This window comes from Sorghum bicolor, chromosome 3 (assembly GCF_000003195.3).
Source record: "Sorghum bicolor cultivar BTx623 chromosome 3, Sorghum_bicolor_NCBIv3, whole genome shotgun sequence".
Classification (NCBI taxonomy): domain Eukaryota; kingdom Viridiplantae; phylum Streptophyta; class Magnoliopsida; order Poales; family Poaceae; genus Sorghum; species Sorghum bicolor.
In genome coordinates this window covers 19885130-19904300 of record NC_012872.2, presented here as the reverse complement: position 1 = coordinate 19904300, position 19171 = coordinate 19885130, and the positions used below count along the sequence as shown (strand labels likewise).

At 38.1% G+C, this 19171-nt stretch overlaps 1 pseudogene; it reads left to right on the top strand.

Annotated features, from left to right (window-relative positions):
* Positions 1-19171, top strand: part of LOC110433655 — a 112987-nt pseudogene that overhangs the window by 65618 nt on the left and 28198 nt on the right.

Sequence of the window (19171 nt, the reverse complement as noted above, 5' to 3'; positions counted from 1 at the left end):
CCAGGAACCGGGACTAAATGTATTTTTCAGTTTCTTATTTATTTATGCATACAATAATTAGATTAATGTTGTTAATTACATAGTAAATAGAATAATAGGTATTAATTTGTTAAAAAATAATAGTTCCATTTCTTTTTGTCTAATTGGTTACATAATAAATTTGGAAACATAAAATCTTTTCATCACTTATATTAACAAACTTAAATATGAAAAATATTAGTATTTTGTGAATGCAAAAATGTATTATTTAATTTTAATATCTTAAAGCAGATGTTTTTGATAAAAAATTTGTTTGTGCAATATTTAAACGTAGATTTTGTTTATTTATCATCATTTATCTCCAAAATCATGATATACGTGATATTCACCATTACATCGGATTATTTTTTTTAAATTTTTTCGCTATTTCTTATTTATTTATGCTTACAATAATATTCACTATTACATCGGATTATCTCTAACAACTTTGTATTCAAATTTTTTTCATTTCAAGTCATCAAATGGGTCATTTGACCAAGTTTGACCAAAGTCAAAGCATTGGTTTTTAGAAACACACACTTTGACCGAACCCTATATGGTCCCAAATGGAAAAGTAATGAATACAAAGTTTGTTACACTCATCAAGTTCTACATTTTGTCTAATGGTCAACTTTTCTTTTGGAAAAGTTTGAACCAATCAATTTTGAATTTTGATAGAATTCATAGCCACGCATCGGTTTTCGGAACCCTAGATGGTCTCGAACGGAAAAGTCATGAATACCAATATTGTTTCACTCATCAAAATCTACATTTAATATATAGACCATTTTGCATTTGATAAAGTGTTGCGAAGGTGTAGTTCAAAATTCACAATTGACACATGTAGTTTCATATAGTTTGTGTGAGATTCAAGAATTGGAGGGTATTGTGAACTTAAACTTTCTCAAATGGAAAAATTGTCTATATAAAAAGTTTAGATCTTGATGATATCTAACAACTTGGTATTCAAATTTTTTTCATTTTAAGTAATTTAGTTTGTCATTTGACCAAGTTTGACAAATACCCGTCTTGGATTTTGAACAAATGTGCTTAGGATTGGCTCAAATTTATCCAAATGGAAAAATGGACAATATATCAAATGTAGATCTTGATGATCTCTAACAACTTTGTATTCAAATTTTTTTCATTTCAAGACATCAAATGGGTCATTTGACCAAGTTTGACCAAAGTCAAAGCATTGGTTTTTAGAAACACACACTTTGACCGAACCCTATATGGTCCCAAATGGTAAAGTAATGAATACAAAGTTTGTTGCACTCATCAAGTTCTACATTTTGTCTAATGGTCAACTTTTCTTTTGGAAAAGTTTAAACCACTCAATTTTGAATTTTGATAGAATTCATAGCCACGTATTGGTTTTCGGAACCCTAGATGGTCTCGAACGGAAAAGTCATGAATACCAATATTGTTCCACTCATCAAAATCTACATTTAATATATAGACCATTTTTGCATTTGACAAAGTGTTGCGAAGGTGTAGTTCAAAATCCACAATTGACACATGTAGTTTCATATAGTTTGTGTGAGATTCAAGAATTGGTGTGTATTGTGAACTTAAACTTTCTCAAATGGAAAATTTGTCTATATAAAAAGTTTAGATCTTGATGATATCTAACAACTTGGTATTCAAAATTTTTTCATTTTAAGTAATTTAGTTTGTCATTTGACCAAGTTTGACCAATACCCGTCTTGGATTTTGAACAAATGTGCTTAGGATTGGCTCAAATTTATTCAAATGGAAAAATGGACATTATATCAAATGTAGATCTTGATGATCTCTAACAACTTTGTATTCAAATTTTTTTCATTTCAAGTCATCAAATGGGTCATTTGACCAAGTTTGACCAAAGTCAAAGCATTGGTTTTTAGAAACACACACTTTGACCGAACCCTATATGGTCCTAAATGGAAAAGTAATGAATACAAAGTTTGTTGCACTCATCAAGTTCTACATTTTGTCTAATGGTCAACTTTTCTTTTGGAAAAGTTTGAACCACTCAATTTTGAATTTTGATAGAATTCATAGCCACGCATCGGTTTTCGGAACCCTAGATGGTCTCGAACAGAAAAGTCATGAATACCAATATTGTTCCACTCATCAAAATCTACATTTAATATATAGACCATTTTTGCATTTGACAAAGTGTTGCGAAGGTGTAGTTCAAAATCCACAATTGACACAAGTAGTTTCATATAGTTTGTGTGAGATTCAAGAATTGGTGGGTATTGTGAACTTAAACTTTCTCAAATGGAAAAATTGTCTATATAAAAAGTTTAGATCTTGATGATATCTAACAACTTGGTATTCAAAATTTTTTCATTTTAAGTAATTTAGTTTGTCATTTGACCAAGTTTGACCAAGTTTGACTATTTTTGCATTTGACAAATAATTGACACATCTCTTATAATATCAAACTTAAATGTCATTTCATTATTTGAAATGATATAAAATAAGAAAAACTAATATAAACATCTTAAGTTACAATTGTCACATACACATACTATATTGCAATCTATTTATTAGGCGGGCACAATAGTAATCTTCTTTTTGACGTATGTTCCTTGGTCATAATCTTGACGTAACCATGGAGTGTCCTCAGCATTTATCAGTATGCTAGGATCTTTGGTCACATTGAAAGGCGTGATTCAGTCATCCTTTTCATAATCTTCTGAAATATCTGACTTGTCCTCAATTCCCACAATGTTTCTTTTCCCTGAGAGAACTATAGGGCGTTTTGGCTCATTTGTTGATTTGTTGTCATTTTTCCCTCTCTTCTGTTTTGTAGACATGTCTTTCACATAGAACACCTGATTCACCTCAGCAGCAAGGACGAATGATTCATCTTTGTAACCAACATTGTTGAGGTCCACTGTTGTCATTCCATAGTCTTTGTCAACTGTCACCCCGCCTCCGGTAACCTTCACCCATTGTCACCGGAACAAAGGGATTTTAAAATTAGGTGCGTAGTCTAGTTCCCAAATCTCCTCTATACGGCCATAATATGTTTGTCTGTTTCCATTCGGGTCTATGGCGTCTACGCGAACTCCACTATTTTGGTTCGTGCTTCTTTTATCTTGGCCTAGGGTGTAAAATGTATTTCCATTTATCTCGTACCCTTTGTATGTGAGGATGTGCCATGATGGTTGCCTAGCCAACAAATACAGTTGCTCATCAGTTTGGTCATTACCCTGACATTCTTTTCATAACCAATCACTAAAAGTGTCTATGTGCTGACGCATAAACCAAGCTTCATTCTTCTCTGGGAATTGCGATCGTAGGAAGTCCTCGTGTTTCGTGACATACGGCTCCACCACGGATGAGTTTTGAAGAACTATGTAGTGTGCTTTATTGAAAGAATCGTCCCCCATACCGATGTATGTTTTCTTTCCTAGTGTTCCCTTTCCACTCAGTCTCCCCTCGTGGCGCGATTTAGGAACACCAATTGGGTCAAGTTCAGGAATGAATTTAATACAGTACTCAATGACCTCTTCTGTCCCATAGCCCTCGGCGATGCTTCGTTCTGGCCGAGCACGTTGGTGAACATATTTCTTCAGAACTCCCATAAACCTCTCAAAGGGAAACATATTATGTAGGAACACAGGACCCAGAATATTGATCTCCTTGACCAGATGAACTAGGAGGTGTGTCATGATATCAAAGAAGGATGGAGGGAACACTAACTCAAAGCTGACAAGACATTGAACCACATCATTCTGTAGAGCAGCTAGTTCCAGTGGATTGATTGCCTTCTGAGAAATTGCATTGAGGAATGCACATAGCTTTACGGTGGCTAGCCGTACATGTGGAGGTAGAATTCCTCTTAATGCAACTGGAAGCAATTGCGTCATAAGCACATGGCAGTCATGCGACTTTAAGTTCAGAAATTTCTTCTCAGGCACATTAATTATACCTTTTATATTAGAGGAGAATCCAGATGGGACCTTGATGCTGCTTAAGCATTCAAACATGATTTCTTTCTCTTCATTGCTAAGAGTGTAGCTAGCAGGTCTTAAATATTGGCGTCCATCATTTGTCTTCTCTGGATGCAGGTTGTCTCGTTCTTCCATGCGTTGCAAGTCTTGTCGTGCTTCAAGTGAATCCTTAGGCTTACCATATACACCCATGAATCCTAGAAGGTTCACACAAAGATTCTTTGTTAGGTGCATGACGTCGATCGCATTCCGGACCTCTAGGACTTGCCAATAGGGTAGCTCCCAAAATATTGACTTCTTCTTCCACATGGGTGCATGACCCGCTGCATCTTTTGGAACTGGTTGGCTGCCTTGTCCCTTGCCAGAAACTATTTTCACATCCTTAACCATCTCAAATACATCTTCTCCAGTTCTGTTGCGAGGCTTGCATCGGTGGTCTGCCTTACCTTTAAAATGCTTTCCTTTCTTTCTAACTGGGTGATTCATAGAAAGAAATCGACGATACCCAAGGTACACGACCTTTCTGCATTTTTTCAAATATATACTATCAAGGTCATCAAAACAATGTGTGCATGCATTATATCCCTTGTTTGTCTGCCCTGAAAGATTACTTAGAGCAGGCCAATCATTGATTGTCACAAACAACAGTGTTCGTAGGTCGAAGTATTCCTCTTTGTACTCATCCCACATACGAACACCTGTTTCACTCCATAAAAGAAGGAGTTCTGCAATTAATGGCCTTAGATAGACATCAATGTCATTGCCCGGTTGCTTCGGGCCTTGGATGAGGACCGGTATCATAATGAACTTTCGCTTCATGCATAACCATGGAGGAAGGTTGTAGATATATAGTGTAACAAGCCAAGTGCTATAACTACTGCTTTGCTCACCAAAAGGATTCATACCGTCCGTACTTAATGCGAACCTTAAGTTTCTTGCGTCTTTTGCAAACTCTGGAAATTCCCTGTCTATTGCTCTCCACTGGGACCCATCAGCAGGGTGTCTCAACATGTTGTCTACTTTACGGTCTTCTTTGTGCCACCGCAACAATTTTGCATGGTCCTTATTTCTAAAAAGACGTTTCAGACGTGGTATTATAGGAGCATACCACATAATCTTTGCAGGGATTTTTTTCTGGGACGTTCTTCCCTCTCAACATCGCCAGGGTCATCTCGCCTGATCTTATACCGTGATGCTTTACATACGGGGCATTCATCTAAATTCTCATAGTCCTTGCCACGGTATAGGATGCAGTCGTTAGGACATGCATGTATCTTCTTGATTTCTAATCCCAAAGGACAGACGATCTGTTTTGCATCGTACGTAGTAGTGGGTAGTTTATTAGGCTTCGGCAGTATTTTTTTGGATCTTCAGTAATTGGCCAAATGCCTTATCGGATAAACCATTCTGTGCCTTCGATTTTAACAATTATAGTGTTGTACCCAGTTTTTTTGCCCATCCTAGACAGATGGGTATAATAATTTCTTGTGATCTTCTAACATGTGATCAAACTTTGTCTTCTCTTTTTCACTTTCGCAATCTTTTTGTGCATCACGAATGACATCACCAAGAGCATCATCTTCAATAGGTGCACCTTCTGCACCAGCCTCATCTTCAGCTTCTCCCATTGCTGTATCACTGAAGTCACCGTATTGAGCAATAATGTCGTCAGGCTCCAACTGTTCTTCTTCACCTTCTTCCATCATTATCCCGTTTTCTCCATGCTTGGTCCAAGAAATATAGTTTGGCATAAAACCCGACTTCAACAAATGTGAGTGAATATTTCTAGAGCTAGAATATTCCTTCAAATTCTGACATAAGGCACATGGGCAATATATGAATCCATCCCGCTTGTTTTCCTCGGCCACTCTTAAGAAATAATGCACACCATCAATGAATTCTTTGGAGCGGCGATCGGCATTGTACATCCAATGACGTGTCATTGTCTGCATTGCAACGTAAAGTATTATAAGTTTCTAATTTTTTATAAAGAAATTAAAGTAACAAATAACCTAAAATTCTCTATTTCTTGTTTTTCTAAACCAACAAAATTAAAAAGACATAAAAGTTCTCTATTTTCTAACTAATCATGAAATGTGGCATGCATACTAATTATAATTAACTAATTAACCATGTCATAAAGTGCAAATTAAAGAAATATTAGTTTCTAATTTTTAATAGAGAAATTAAAGTAACAAAAAACCTAAAATTCTCTATTTCTAATTTTTCTAAACAACCAAAATTAAAAAATCACAAAAGTTATCTATATTTCTAACTAATCATGAAATGTGGTATTGATACTAGTTATAATTAACTAATTAACCTTGTCATAAATTACAAATTAAAGTATTATATGTTTCTAATTTTTAATAGAGAAATTAAAGTAACAAAAAACCTAAAATTCTCTATTTCTAATTTTTCTAAACAAGCAAAATAAAAAAGCACAAAAATTCTCTATTTTCCTAAATAATCATGAAATGTGGTATGCATACTAGTTATAATTAACTAACTAAATCGGTCAAAAATTGCAAATTAAAGTATTATATGTTTTTAATTTTTTTCTAAACTAATTAAAATAAAAAACATATTACCACTATTTCTGTAAAAAACGCGTCGCTTTTGAAATGGCGATGAAGCTAATAACCTCTTAAAAAAACCATAAAATAAAAAAAATATACATAACACTTGGAAATGACATATGCCGCTTCTAAATGTTGAGAAGATGAAGCTAGTGACCTCTTAACAAGTCGGTGACGGTGTAGAAACGATGAAATGAATCAATAGCCGGAGACGAGAGCAAGAACAAGCAACTCCAAATGAAGAACACAGCAAAAGAGTGAAGATCGATGGGCTCGACCACGGGAAGAAGAGTTCAAATATGGGGAGGGACATTTAGTCCCGGTTCCTTTTAAAAACCGGGTCTAAATTCCAACACTAGTCCCGGCCGGTGGGACGGACCGGGACAACACCTTTTAATCCCGGTTGGTGGTACCAACCGGGACTAAAGGCTAGGCTTTTGTCCCGGACGCTGTTTTGGCCGAGATTATTGACCAACCGGGACTAAATATGTTTTTGTCCCGGACGCTGTTTTGGCCGAGATTATTGTTCATTTTGTGCAAGTGACCAAAGGCCTGTTCTGTAGTAGTGCATGTAGCTATAGACTGAGTCCACGATTGGTTGCGCTAGTCCAAAGCCTATCCTTTTCAGGAGAAGGAGATGAAAATCCTTACCTACACATTAGAGACTTTGAGCAAACTTGTTACTGTCTTCGCATAGAAGGCATATCTGATGAAACTCTTCGTTGGAAACTATATTCTTTTTCATTAAAGAGAAAAGCTAGACAATGGTATAATAGAGCCGTAGGTAAGCAACAAGGAGATTGGGGATCTTTACGTTCTAACTTTTACCTAGATTTCTATCCCATCTCCCAAATCATCGACCTTAGAGCCAAGGTTCTTACTATAAAGCAAGAATCTAAAGAATCCTTGGCTTCAGCCTGGAATCGATTTACTACACTTTTAGCATCTGGCCCGGACCTTAGTCTACCAGACCCTATTCTTTTACAACATTTTTATAAAGGTCTGAGTAGAGACAGTAGAAAGTTGCTCAACACTACTTCAAGAGGATCTTTCTTGCATGTCTTTTCTGAGAAAGCAAGATTAATCCTAGATGAAATCCTATCCACTGAATTAGATTACCTCCTAGAAGTAGAGCCTCAACCCCAGTTAGCTGAAACCAACCCTTCGCCAGACACACCATCTACTTCAGCTAACACATGTCTAGAGCAAGGAAAAGAAGACATTTTATTTCCAGATTTTATGCTAGACATAGAACCTGATCTCTTTTCCAAATTTAGAAACATCTTGAATTATCACTCTGTGAAGAGGCCACAGAGAAACTCTAGAGAGTCTTTTAACCCCCCTGAGGACATTTCTTCTAGAAGAACTTCAGGAGAACTAGTATCTGTTATAATTAATGAATGGTTAGAAGAATTAGAGCTTTCCACTGAAATAATTCGTTTAGATTCATCTTCTATTCCAATTCATTGCATAATCAATACAGATCAAATAATTGCTCTCTATAATCCAGTTGTTGGGATAAATATCATGTCTATGTCTCTTGCAGAACATTTAATATGAGACATGACATTAATCTCGACAATAAAATTCATGAGAAGTCTCTCAGGACATATTATCCCCAGTTTAGGAATCCTACACATCCTACCCATCCAGGTAGAAGGAACCCCAGTGCATTTAAGCTTTTATATCTTCGATACATGGGACTTCGACCTATTGATAGGACAACCTTTTAGATGACTTCTCTATGAAGGGTAATCTGGAAAGCTAAAAATTTTCTTAGGCAAGAAACTTCAATTCCCATTGTCCATCTCACACTCTTTAAACGCTAGGACCAAACCTTATCCGCAAGAAGACCCACTGGAGGAATTTAAAGCTGCATCCTTAGACTTTTTAGCCAAACCAGGATTAGAAGATGAAGCTAGATTCTTCATAGAAGAAGAAGAAGCTTACCCTTCTGAGGAAGAACCTTTAGATGAGTTTGTAGTACCACCTAAACCTCCTATTCATCTTAAACCTTTACCAACCGGTCTTAGATACGCTTTTCTAGGTGATGATCTAGAGTCTCCTGTCATTATAAGTGATAAACTCACGTAGGAGCAGACTCTTCACCTGATGGCAGTCCCAGAAAAATATTACTCAGCCTTTGTCTACTCACTCCAGGACCTCAAGGGAATTAATCCTAGTCTTTGCACCCATTGCATTCCTGTAGATCCTAATATTCCACCATCTAGAGAACCCCAACGTAGAATCAATAATGCATGAGAGAGGTTGTAAAAAAGGAAGTTTTAAAACTATTGCATGCAAGCATAATTTTTGTCGTGTCACATAGTGAGTGGGTAAGCCCTATTCAAGTTGTACCTAAAAAGGGAGGTATGACTGTTGTCCAAATGAGAGGAATGAGTTAATCCCTCAACGCACTGTCATAGGATGGCGGATGTGCAGAGACTATAGAAAGCTTAATAAGGCAACTAAGAAAGATCACTTTCCATTGCCTTTCATTGATGAGATGCTAGAGCGGTTAGCCAACCATTCCTTCTTTTGTTTCTTAGATGGATATTCAGGGTATCACCAAATCCCTATCCATCCTGATGACCAAAGCAAAACCACCTTTACATGTCCTATGGACCCTATGCCTATCGTAGAATGTCTTTTGGGTTATGTAATGCACCTGCTTCTTTTCAAAGATGTATGATGTCTATATTCTCTAATATGATTGAAAAGATTATGGAAGTTTTCATGGATGATTTCTCTATTTATAGAAAAAACTTTTGATGATTATCTAGAAAACTTAGATAAGGTTTTGCAAAGGTGTGAAGAAAAGCACTTAGTCCTTAATTGGGAAAAATGTTATTTTACGGTTAGAGAAGGAATAGTGCTAGGACACTTAGTGTCTAAAAGAGGCATTGAGGTAGATAAAGCTAAAATAGAAGTAATTGAACGTTTACCTCCGCCTATTAATGTAAAAGGAATTAGGAGTTTCCTTGGCCATACTAGTTTTTATCAAAGGTTTATTAAAGATTTTCATTTATTGCTAGACCTCTTACTCGCTTATTGGCTAAGGATGTTCCTTTTGAATTTGATGATGCATGTTTACAAGATTTTGAAATTCTTAAGAAAGCACTCATCTCAACACCAATCATTCAACCTCCTGATTGGTCTTTTCCTTTTGAAATTATGTGTGATGCTAGTGATTATGCCGTAGGGGCAGTATTAGGAAAAACTAAAGATAAAAAGCATCATGCAATAGCTTATGCTAGCAAAACTCTAATATGACCTCAACTTAATTATGCTACTTCTGAAAAAGAGCTCCTAGTTGTTGTTTTTGCTATTGATAAGTTTAGATCTTACTTAGTGGGAGCTAAAGTAATTATTTACTCTGATCATGCTACTTTAAAATACTTGCTCACTAAGAAAGATGCTAAACCCTGTTTAGTAAGATGGATTTTATTACTCCAAGAATTTGACTTAGAAATAAAAGATAAAAAGGGAGTAGAAAATTCTGTTGCCGATCATTTGTCTAGAATGCAATTTGAGAATCCACAGGAACTACCCATTGATGACTCACTCCGGGAAGACATGCTGTATGGAATCAACAGATCTGACCCCTGGTATGCAGATATTGTTAATTTTATGGTTACAGGTTATGTACCACCAGGAGGCAACAAAAGGAAGCTATTCCAGGAGAGCCGATCCCACATATGGGATGAACCATACATCTTTAGAGTATGCTCTGATGGCTTACTCAGAAGGTGTGTGCCAGCTGAAGAAGGAATCAAAATCATTGAAAGATGTCATTCATCACCATATGGAGGTCATTATGGGGCATTCCGAACACATGCCAAGATATGGCAGTGTGGATTCTTCTAGCCAACAATGTATGAAGACACAAGAGAATTTATTCGGAGATGTAGCCCGTGCCAAAGACATGGTAATATCAATTCAAGGTATGCTATGCCACTCATCAGTAATCTCTAGATAGAGCTCTTTGATGTCTGGGGGATTGACTACATGGGGCCATTTCCACTGTCAAAGAAGTATGAGTATATCCTGGTGGTAGTGGATTATGTCTCTAAGTGGGTTGAAGCCATGCCATGCAGGAATGCTGACAGTATGCATTCAAAGAAGATGTTCGAACAAATTCTACCCCCCTTAAAAGAATCTCGTCCTTGAGATTGAACAATGCTTACTCAAACAACTGTGGGTATGATTTCTCAGATCATCCTCTATTTTCCAAGTTGCCTCTGTTTCTGAATATCGGTTCCATTGCACTTTGCACATTCTAATAGTTCGACTTCTGGTAACTCTCTCAGCTATTTCCAAAATCTTAACCAAATATTCCTCATATGTGAGATCCTCTTTTATAGTAAGCTCTTCCAATGGTATTTGTTCTTCAGGTACCCACAAACACTTCTTAAGTTGTGACACATGGAACACATCATGCACTCCAGATAAACTTTCAGACAATTCTAGCTGATAAACCACTTCTCCACACCTTTGCAAAACTTTAAACGGACCAACCTACCTTGGAGCTAGCTTTCCTTTCATATTAAACCTTTTTACACTCCTCATAGGTGACACTTTTAGATAGACATAATCAGCTTCTTCGAGAGCTAGTTCTCTCCTGCGTGTATCTGCATAGCTTTTTTGATGAGACTGAGCAACTCTCAGATTATCCTGAATGATCCGTACTTGCTGTTCTACATGTCTAAGCACATCTGGACCAAACACCTGAGTCTCCCCGGTTTGATTCCAAAACAAAGGTGTTCTACACTTACGACCATATAATGCCTCAAATGGTGCCATTTTAAGACTTTGCTGATAGCTATTGTTGTATGAAAACTCTATATATGGCAGGCTCTTATCCCAACTGGTTCCATACTACAAAGCACAAGCTCTCAACATATCTTCAATATCTGATTGATCCTCTCTGCTGTCCATCTGTCCGAGGATGATAAGCTATACTAAAATTCAGTTTTGTACCCAAGGAATCATGCACTTTCTTCCAAAAAGTGGAGGTGGACTGGGTTCCTCTATCAGATACAATCTTCTTAGGCAGTTATATGATAGATGTTCTTCCTTTCTGTAGTGAAAACACCTAGTAGGAGTATTGGGAGCACTACTCTTCATAGGGGTGGCATTTGAATTTCCTGAATAGGGTGTCTGATGACCACTCTGCTGTTGATTAGGGTTACGCTGCTGGAACAGAGGGCGCTGATTCCCATTGTGTGGTTGATTCTGCAAACGCTGAGGGTGCTGGTTGTGGTTCCACTGACTAATCGATCCCTAGAACCTCTATTGAAAACCTTGCTGAGAATTGAAACGCTGGCGGTTATTACTACCAAAACCCTGTGCTAGCATCCTCCTCTTCTTATCCTGACCTTTGTGTATATTATCTAGCACAATAGCATGATTCACAAGAGCCTAGAAAGTAGGATAGGTATTTCCCGCCAATTGCAACCTGAGTTCATAGTAGAGACCTTTCATGAATAGGTGCTGCTTATCAGCATCTTCCCTGACATCATTTGGGGCATAGCGGGCCAACTGCTCAAATGTATCATGATACTCAGCCACAATCATAGAGCCCATTCTGAGAGATCTAAATTCCTCCTGCTTAAGCTCCATCATTCCTTCATTGATATGTCATGCTCTAAAATCTCTGCAAAATTCCTACCAAGTGACAGCAGGAGCATTGTTGGGACGAGCAGCTTGATAAGACTCCCACCAGGTTTCAGCTGCTCCGTGCAGCTGTCTAGAAGCATACAACACCGTTTCCAAATCATTGCATTGTGCTATGTTCAATTGTTTCTCCACAGCACGTAGCCAGTCATGTGCCTCCATAGGGTCCGTAGAGTGAGTAAACACTGGAGGTCTTCCCCTTCATAAATTCTCTATGCTTATCCCTTACATGGACAGGTGGTGGTGGTGGTGGTGCAGGTGATACTGAAGGTGTTGCATAAAAGCATGCATCATCTCGTTTTGAGTCTGCATGAGCTCTTCCATAGAAATTGGGACATTAGCACCCCTACCATGGCCTCTGCCTCTGCCTCTTCCCCTTGCTGCCATCTGTATTCCAAAGTACAGAAACGAATCTCAGTAATTTCCAACATGATAAATATAAAAGATAGGTAAATCTGAATTTTCTGGACGATATCCAACATCAGCAGTTTAGAAAAACAGTCATACCTCAAATTTCAGATGTCAAAAGGAGACGTTCTTTACACCATGAGAAAAATAATGAAATTATCTACAACCTTCATTTAGGTCCTATTAACAGATTCTGTCGTTAAATTAGTCAAAACTGAGCACAACTGAAACTGTTCCAGAATTCTAGACTGTGCAGAAACCTCAACTTTGAACAGTTATATCTCACAGCTCGTAATAGATAGTAATTTCATTCTTACAGCTTTGGAAAGATATAGAAGTCTAGTTGTTCTCAGAAAAAATTGATAAACTTTGCGCAAACATAATTTGAGGTATACCAGAATTACTACAGACTGCTCTAGAAATCAGCAAGTGATAGAAACAGAATTTTAACCAAACCCAACTATTTAGTTCACTAATCCTTATGCCTTAGGCCTATAAACTAAATGAAATTGTGGAGAAAACCCATAAGATCATTACACTCATTACAAAGATCCAAATCAAGCATGATCACCATAATAAACCAAACCAAACATTAAAGGTTCACACTTCAAGCAATGACTCAACTTGCGGTACTATCGTCTCTTCCTATTAAGGGTAAAGATCCTAAAACTCCTATTTCAATGACGCCAGAAAGTGGTAAGAGAATGTTCTAAAAGCATATCAAAGCAAGAAGTGGGGTGAGAACAAGTCTTTAAAATAAGCAACAAGGTGAAGATGAATATCAATGGAAAGGTTATAGTGTAGAGGAAAGTATCAAGGTTTATAGAACAAGGATTTTATAGCAATTTCAAAATCCTAAAATGGCCAATTTCTAACTAGTCTTGCATCCGACAGTCAACAAAGCTTTGATACCAATTTGTCACACCTAAATTTCAAGAATGAAATAGAGTGCATAAAAGGCTTATGTGCGCCCCAGAAACAGTCACACACATAAGTTAATAAATCTCAAGTAGTATCATCACAATGTTTATTACATAGCGGAATAATAATCATTACATAGTCTTAAACAAATAAACATACTCTCAACGGAAGCACTATGAAGGCTTTCAAAAGTTCATCTAGCATGTGAGGGCGCAAGGTTTCTCGGGCACACAGATGTAGAGCCCCCTTCCGAATGGCACAATGACACGTAGCCTATACAGATAAGGACAGAGGCCGCACTACACCCAAAATGGCAAGTCTCTCTAGCGCTATTTCGGGTAACCTCTAACAAGCTAGAAAAGATCTTCATACTGAGCTAAAGCCAGAGCCATATAGCCCTCATGGTTGTACAACTTGTCCCAACTTTTGCCAAGAGATATGTCCTTACGGAGGGTCAAGATCAATCTAGCAAAAGCTAGAGTTCTTTCCACCCTTTATGTTCAAGTTACTAGAAAGCTTATTTTATTGTTTATTGTATATCCAAATATTCATGTTACAAGATCATGGATTATAATCAAGCACTAGCAAGAACTACCCAAATGCATATCCAAATAGGTATCAAAGAATTCAAGATAACAATCATCTATGATTTTACTAGGGTTGTCAAGGTGGACACATGCATATGATATATGTATTAAAAGTGTGTAGGTAACAAGGATGGTCCCAAGTTATACTTGCCTTGATCAAAGCTTTCCCGTTATTCCTGCTGATCGTCAAAAGATTGGCCTTGATCACCAATGTACTGCTCACCGTCTATACCTGATCATCAGTCAACAACATGCATTCCAATAGAGACAATCATACACAAAGCAAACAACCTATAATTAGAACAATACACCAACAGTGATAAAACAAATCTAAAAGTTTATAAACATTCTACATAGTGCTATGATCACACAGACGTAAAAGATCACAAAAATCAAAGTTAAAACGTAGAAGTTATGAATTTTCTAAGATTTCCTATAGAAGAATAATTAATTAATTAGCACCATGAAATTTAAAAGTTGCAAACTGGTAAAATAGTACCACTAACATGTCGATCTCGAGAAGACGAATCTAATGCAATTTGAATGGGTCAAATCAGAGTCAAAATGAGCATTTTATAAGCAATAGAAATCTAGTGGTATTTCTATAAATATTGGAAAGCGTATTTTCTTTTAAACCAGTATGAATACATTTTTAGAGTTGAAAAGCGTAAACTCGCCAAGGCGCTAAGGATCATGGGTTCAAAATGTGAGTTTTCCAGGGACTCTTAACAAAGTTTACCCCAACGGGATAACTCCTAATCTCCATTGCTGATCTTCACTTGGACGGCTGCAGATTGATCTAGGAGCAGGGTTGGGGGAGGGCTGGCCGCTGGCGGCGTGGTCTGGCATGGCGGCGATATTGTCGGCATCAGGAAACTCGGTGGTTCTCTTCTCTAGCGATTCTGGGCCTCCCAGGAAGAAGGAAACACACCGGGGGATGGAGAAACTCACCGCGAACTCAACTAGGGAGTTTTCTTGGGTCGAGAGCGCGTGGAGGGGGCGTGCCACGGCGGCGGAAGAACCCTAACTCCGGCAAGATCCAAAACTCAGAGGCTGCTGTGGCTAAGACTCCAAAAATGAGCATGAGGGCGAAAAGAAAACACTGGGAGCACTATAGGGCTTTATAGGGCTTGGGGAAGCCAAATCCCATGGAAAGCACGATTCGGTTCAGGATTGGAATCCTTCTCCACTTCGTTTACATGAGGGAGAAGAAGGAAGAACAGGCTGAGCCACTGCCGGTGGGGTCGGCGTGTCAGCGAGAGAAAGGGGGGCCGGGTCGCCAGCCAGAGAAAGGGAGGGGGGCGCGGTTCTGGGCTGGTTGCTTGCTGGGCCGCGAACAGTGGGGCGCCGAGCTGAGCTTCGACCGAAATAGGTAAGCTTTGTCCTTTTTTCTATTTTCTTTTCTAAAGCCTTTTCAAAAGAAAATTTGAATCCTTTTAAATTTTAGAGCAAAACACACAGCACAAAAATAATTATGCTCCAGCATGAATGCAAAAACATGTTCCTAACCTTATGATAAATTTTAATCTCAATAAAATTTTATTTATTTGCTATATTAAATGCTCACAAAAATACTTAAGTAAATCCAATTAAGTCCTATTAATTCAAAATCAAATTTTGGGTGTTACAATACGTTATTCAAGGTAAATGGTCAACATCTTAATTTATTTTTAGAGCCCAACAATGAATTAGGGGAAGTAGACGTAATTACTTTCTTTTTCAAATAAAATATTTAGGCCCGACCCTTTTATTTTTGATTTATCCGAGAAAATCAACTTTTTCCAAATAAGAATATAATTAATAAAGTGTACAAAAAAGTTGAGGCAGAGGCCACTCAAAACCCTAGGGGCGCCTGCCCCTCCCCTGAGGCCATTCACCGCCGTCTTTCTCCATTTACATCCTGAGACTTTCCTTATTGATAAAAAGTGAATCTTTCGATTTTCTTCCCATCCTTCGTCATTTCATTTCCAAAAATATTTTTCCAGACCCCTATATAAGCAACTCATGCCCATGGTCTCATCTCATCCCATCATAGCTCTTCTCTCCTCTTGTTTAGAAGCTAGCAACGCATCTTAACTCAGCAATATCTAAGAAGAATTTAGAGAGGATAATGATCCCCTTTGGGATTGATCTCAACACCATCCATAGAGAAGAGACTGAGAGCAAAGCTATCATTCCCATAGGGGAGCCTGTCCCGCTAGCCATCATACCACCACAACCATGCTGCTATAGACAATCTTATTATGCTCAGCCCATTCACACCAAGACTCTCCTCTTGGAAGGAGCTCCATCGAAGAGTCCTGATATCATTGCTCTACCGGTAGGGACCAACATCCTGCCACCGAAGCGCAACGAGAATCTATTGGGAGTAAAAACCAACAAGAAGGGGGAGGTCGTTTGCACCAAATACACCACTGGTGATCATATTTACTTTGAGGAGGTTCACGCTCATCCGTCAAAGGTTAAATTCATCCTCCCAAAGGAAGCTTCGAAGTCCGCCATGGCAGCAGCCGAGACTCTGCGGAAGCGCCGCAAGACGATGGCAGACTTGGAGAAGGAGCTAGCTGAGCAGCGCACCATAATAGCCTCTCTAGAAGCCTATCAACGTGTCCAAAGTAGATGCATCACTTATGGTGATACGAGAATGGTAACGCTAGAGCGTGATTCCACCACTCTAGAGGAGAGAGTGAAGGCTTTAGAGAACCCTAAGAAGTAGGGTCTATTTATTTTAGCATCCGATAGGATAGGTGTTAGTTTCTAAAAGTGTCTTTGATTTTTATAAATTTGCTACTATAATAATAAGCCCTGCATGAAGATGAATTAAATGATTATTATATATATGTCTTGTCTCTCTGTTGTCTCTCTTTTGTCTCCACCATGTTGTGAATGAAGGATAACAGGAAACTAGTGCGGGGAGACACCCGATGATCAAAACAAACGAATTCTCACAAAACGATAACAAAATTGGAGAAGATATGACACAAAGACCACGCTCGATGAAGCTGACCCCAAAGGGCCACTGGCCAGCGGCGGCCACCCCACTCATCCTTGGGCGCCCGCCCAAGGGGTGAGGCCCCTTGGTCTCTTCTTCGAACCACGGTCAGGTATGATTTCTCTAAATTATAAATTTTTATTATTGCCTCTATTTCGATTCAAAATAAAATATCTTTAGTTAAATCGCCCTATGCATAAATATTTAAAAGATGTTTTATTCATGACCACAAGATAGACTTACACCATGATGATTCCTATAAATTCCTGTTGCTGTTGATATAGGGACCCCATATTACTTAAGTTGTTGTGGAAAGAGAGATAGTATGAATAGGAGAACTTGATTTCTGAAGCCTAGTCATTTGGAGAATTTTACTTTTCGAAAATCTTAAAATGATTAGCTATACTTCTCCTCTGTAGCAAGAATTAATGTCCTACTAGAGCCATGCATGATAGATATAAACTAGCTCATAAGCTACTTGCTTTGTATTGAGTTTTGTCAACCCTTATTGACCTATGTTGAGAGGATTATCATGCTCCTAAGATCAAGATCACGTACACCCACATATATCTGCCATTTCTACACTGGGAAAATGCGCACAAACAAGCCTTTCCATCCACTAAAAATGTTTTAGTCCTACACTAGGAGGAAACACAAAAAAGAGACTTAGTAGGAATAATTGTTCTAAGTTCTTTAAAAAGTCTTTCTCAATATTTTCTGGTTACAGAAGGAAGTATTAGGCTATGCAAAATAAGAGTACTGAAAAAGAAAAAGAGAAAGAGAAAAAGGACAAGTGTCCTAGAAAGAAAAAGAAGAATAAAACATAGCCCATACCATCATGTGCAAAGACCATAAGTGCTTTAGAGAAAGAAGGACATTTTCAAAAGAGCAATGTATAATTAGGATTAGCCACTATATATTCCACACACATGTACTTCTTGATCTAAGAGTATGCAATTCCCCTCCATGGATATGAGTTTTGACTTAGCAAAATATGTAAGGTAAGTATGCTATTTCCTTGAATTACATTTAACTCCATAAAAGCCTATATACAGTAGGATATATATAATATGCTTTTGTGAGTTCCACAAATACCACCTATAATGAGTGATTCGAGTGTGCTACATGATGGAGAAGGGTAAGCTAAGTTTTTCTTTGCAAAAATATTATAAAACTCCAAGTGACAGGGCTAAAGAAAAAGAGAACTCTATTTTGTGTTGTTCCATCTGAAACTTCTCAAAGTTTTATGGTAGACACTTTGAATCCCGCAGTACAGGTATGACTTGGAATAAATCTTGTGACGTCTTGGTTTTCGGTTATGATTAAAATAGCCTATCTATCCTTTTTCCTCGAGGATGAGTAAAAGATAAGTGTGGGGGAGTTTGTTGACGGTAGATAACTCCTAATTTTAACTGTCAACTTAGCATAAAAAGGACCTATTTTCAAGCACTCAGTAGATATAGGGTTATCACTAACAGAATTCTATGAGTTTTGGTGATTGTCTATTTCTATAGGGGGTTACCGGAATAATAACAAAAGAAGGTCCACATGTCAGATTTACATAGAGAGAATACCAGAACGTCAACTCAGGAACAATCTAGAAGACTCCAGGAGCCACCACCTGAAACTTGGGCCCACTTGGAAGTTGGCTAGGGGTGGGCGCCCCTGCCAGGTGGGGCGGCCGCCTGGGGGTGGGAACCAATTCGGTTCCACCTCAAGGATCCTGCCTCCACCGACTTTGAGGATTAATCTTAAGCAGACGTTTAAGTCAGTTTGATCCAAGGGTTGTGGTGATTCCTAGGGGGCTATAAATAAAGACCCTGACCCCCCTAAGATGTAACTCTAAAACCCTAATTCATATTTTCTAGAGAGAGTTAGACAGAGAGGGGTCCCTTTAATGGATCTGTCTCTTTAGGGTGATAGCAACAAGAGAGAGATTGAGAGAGTATAGGGTGAAGACAGGAGTTGAAGAAGCCTAGCCTATCGGTGCCTTCTTCTTCGTATCTTCGGGGTCAAGTCTCCTAACCTGAGGCTTGG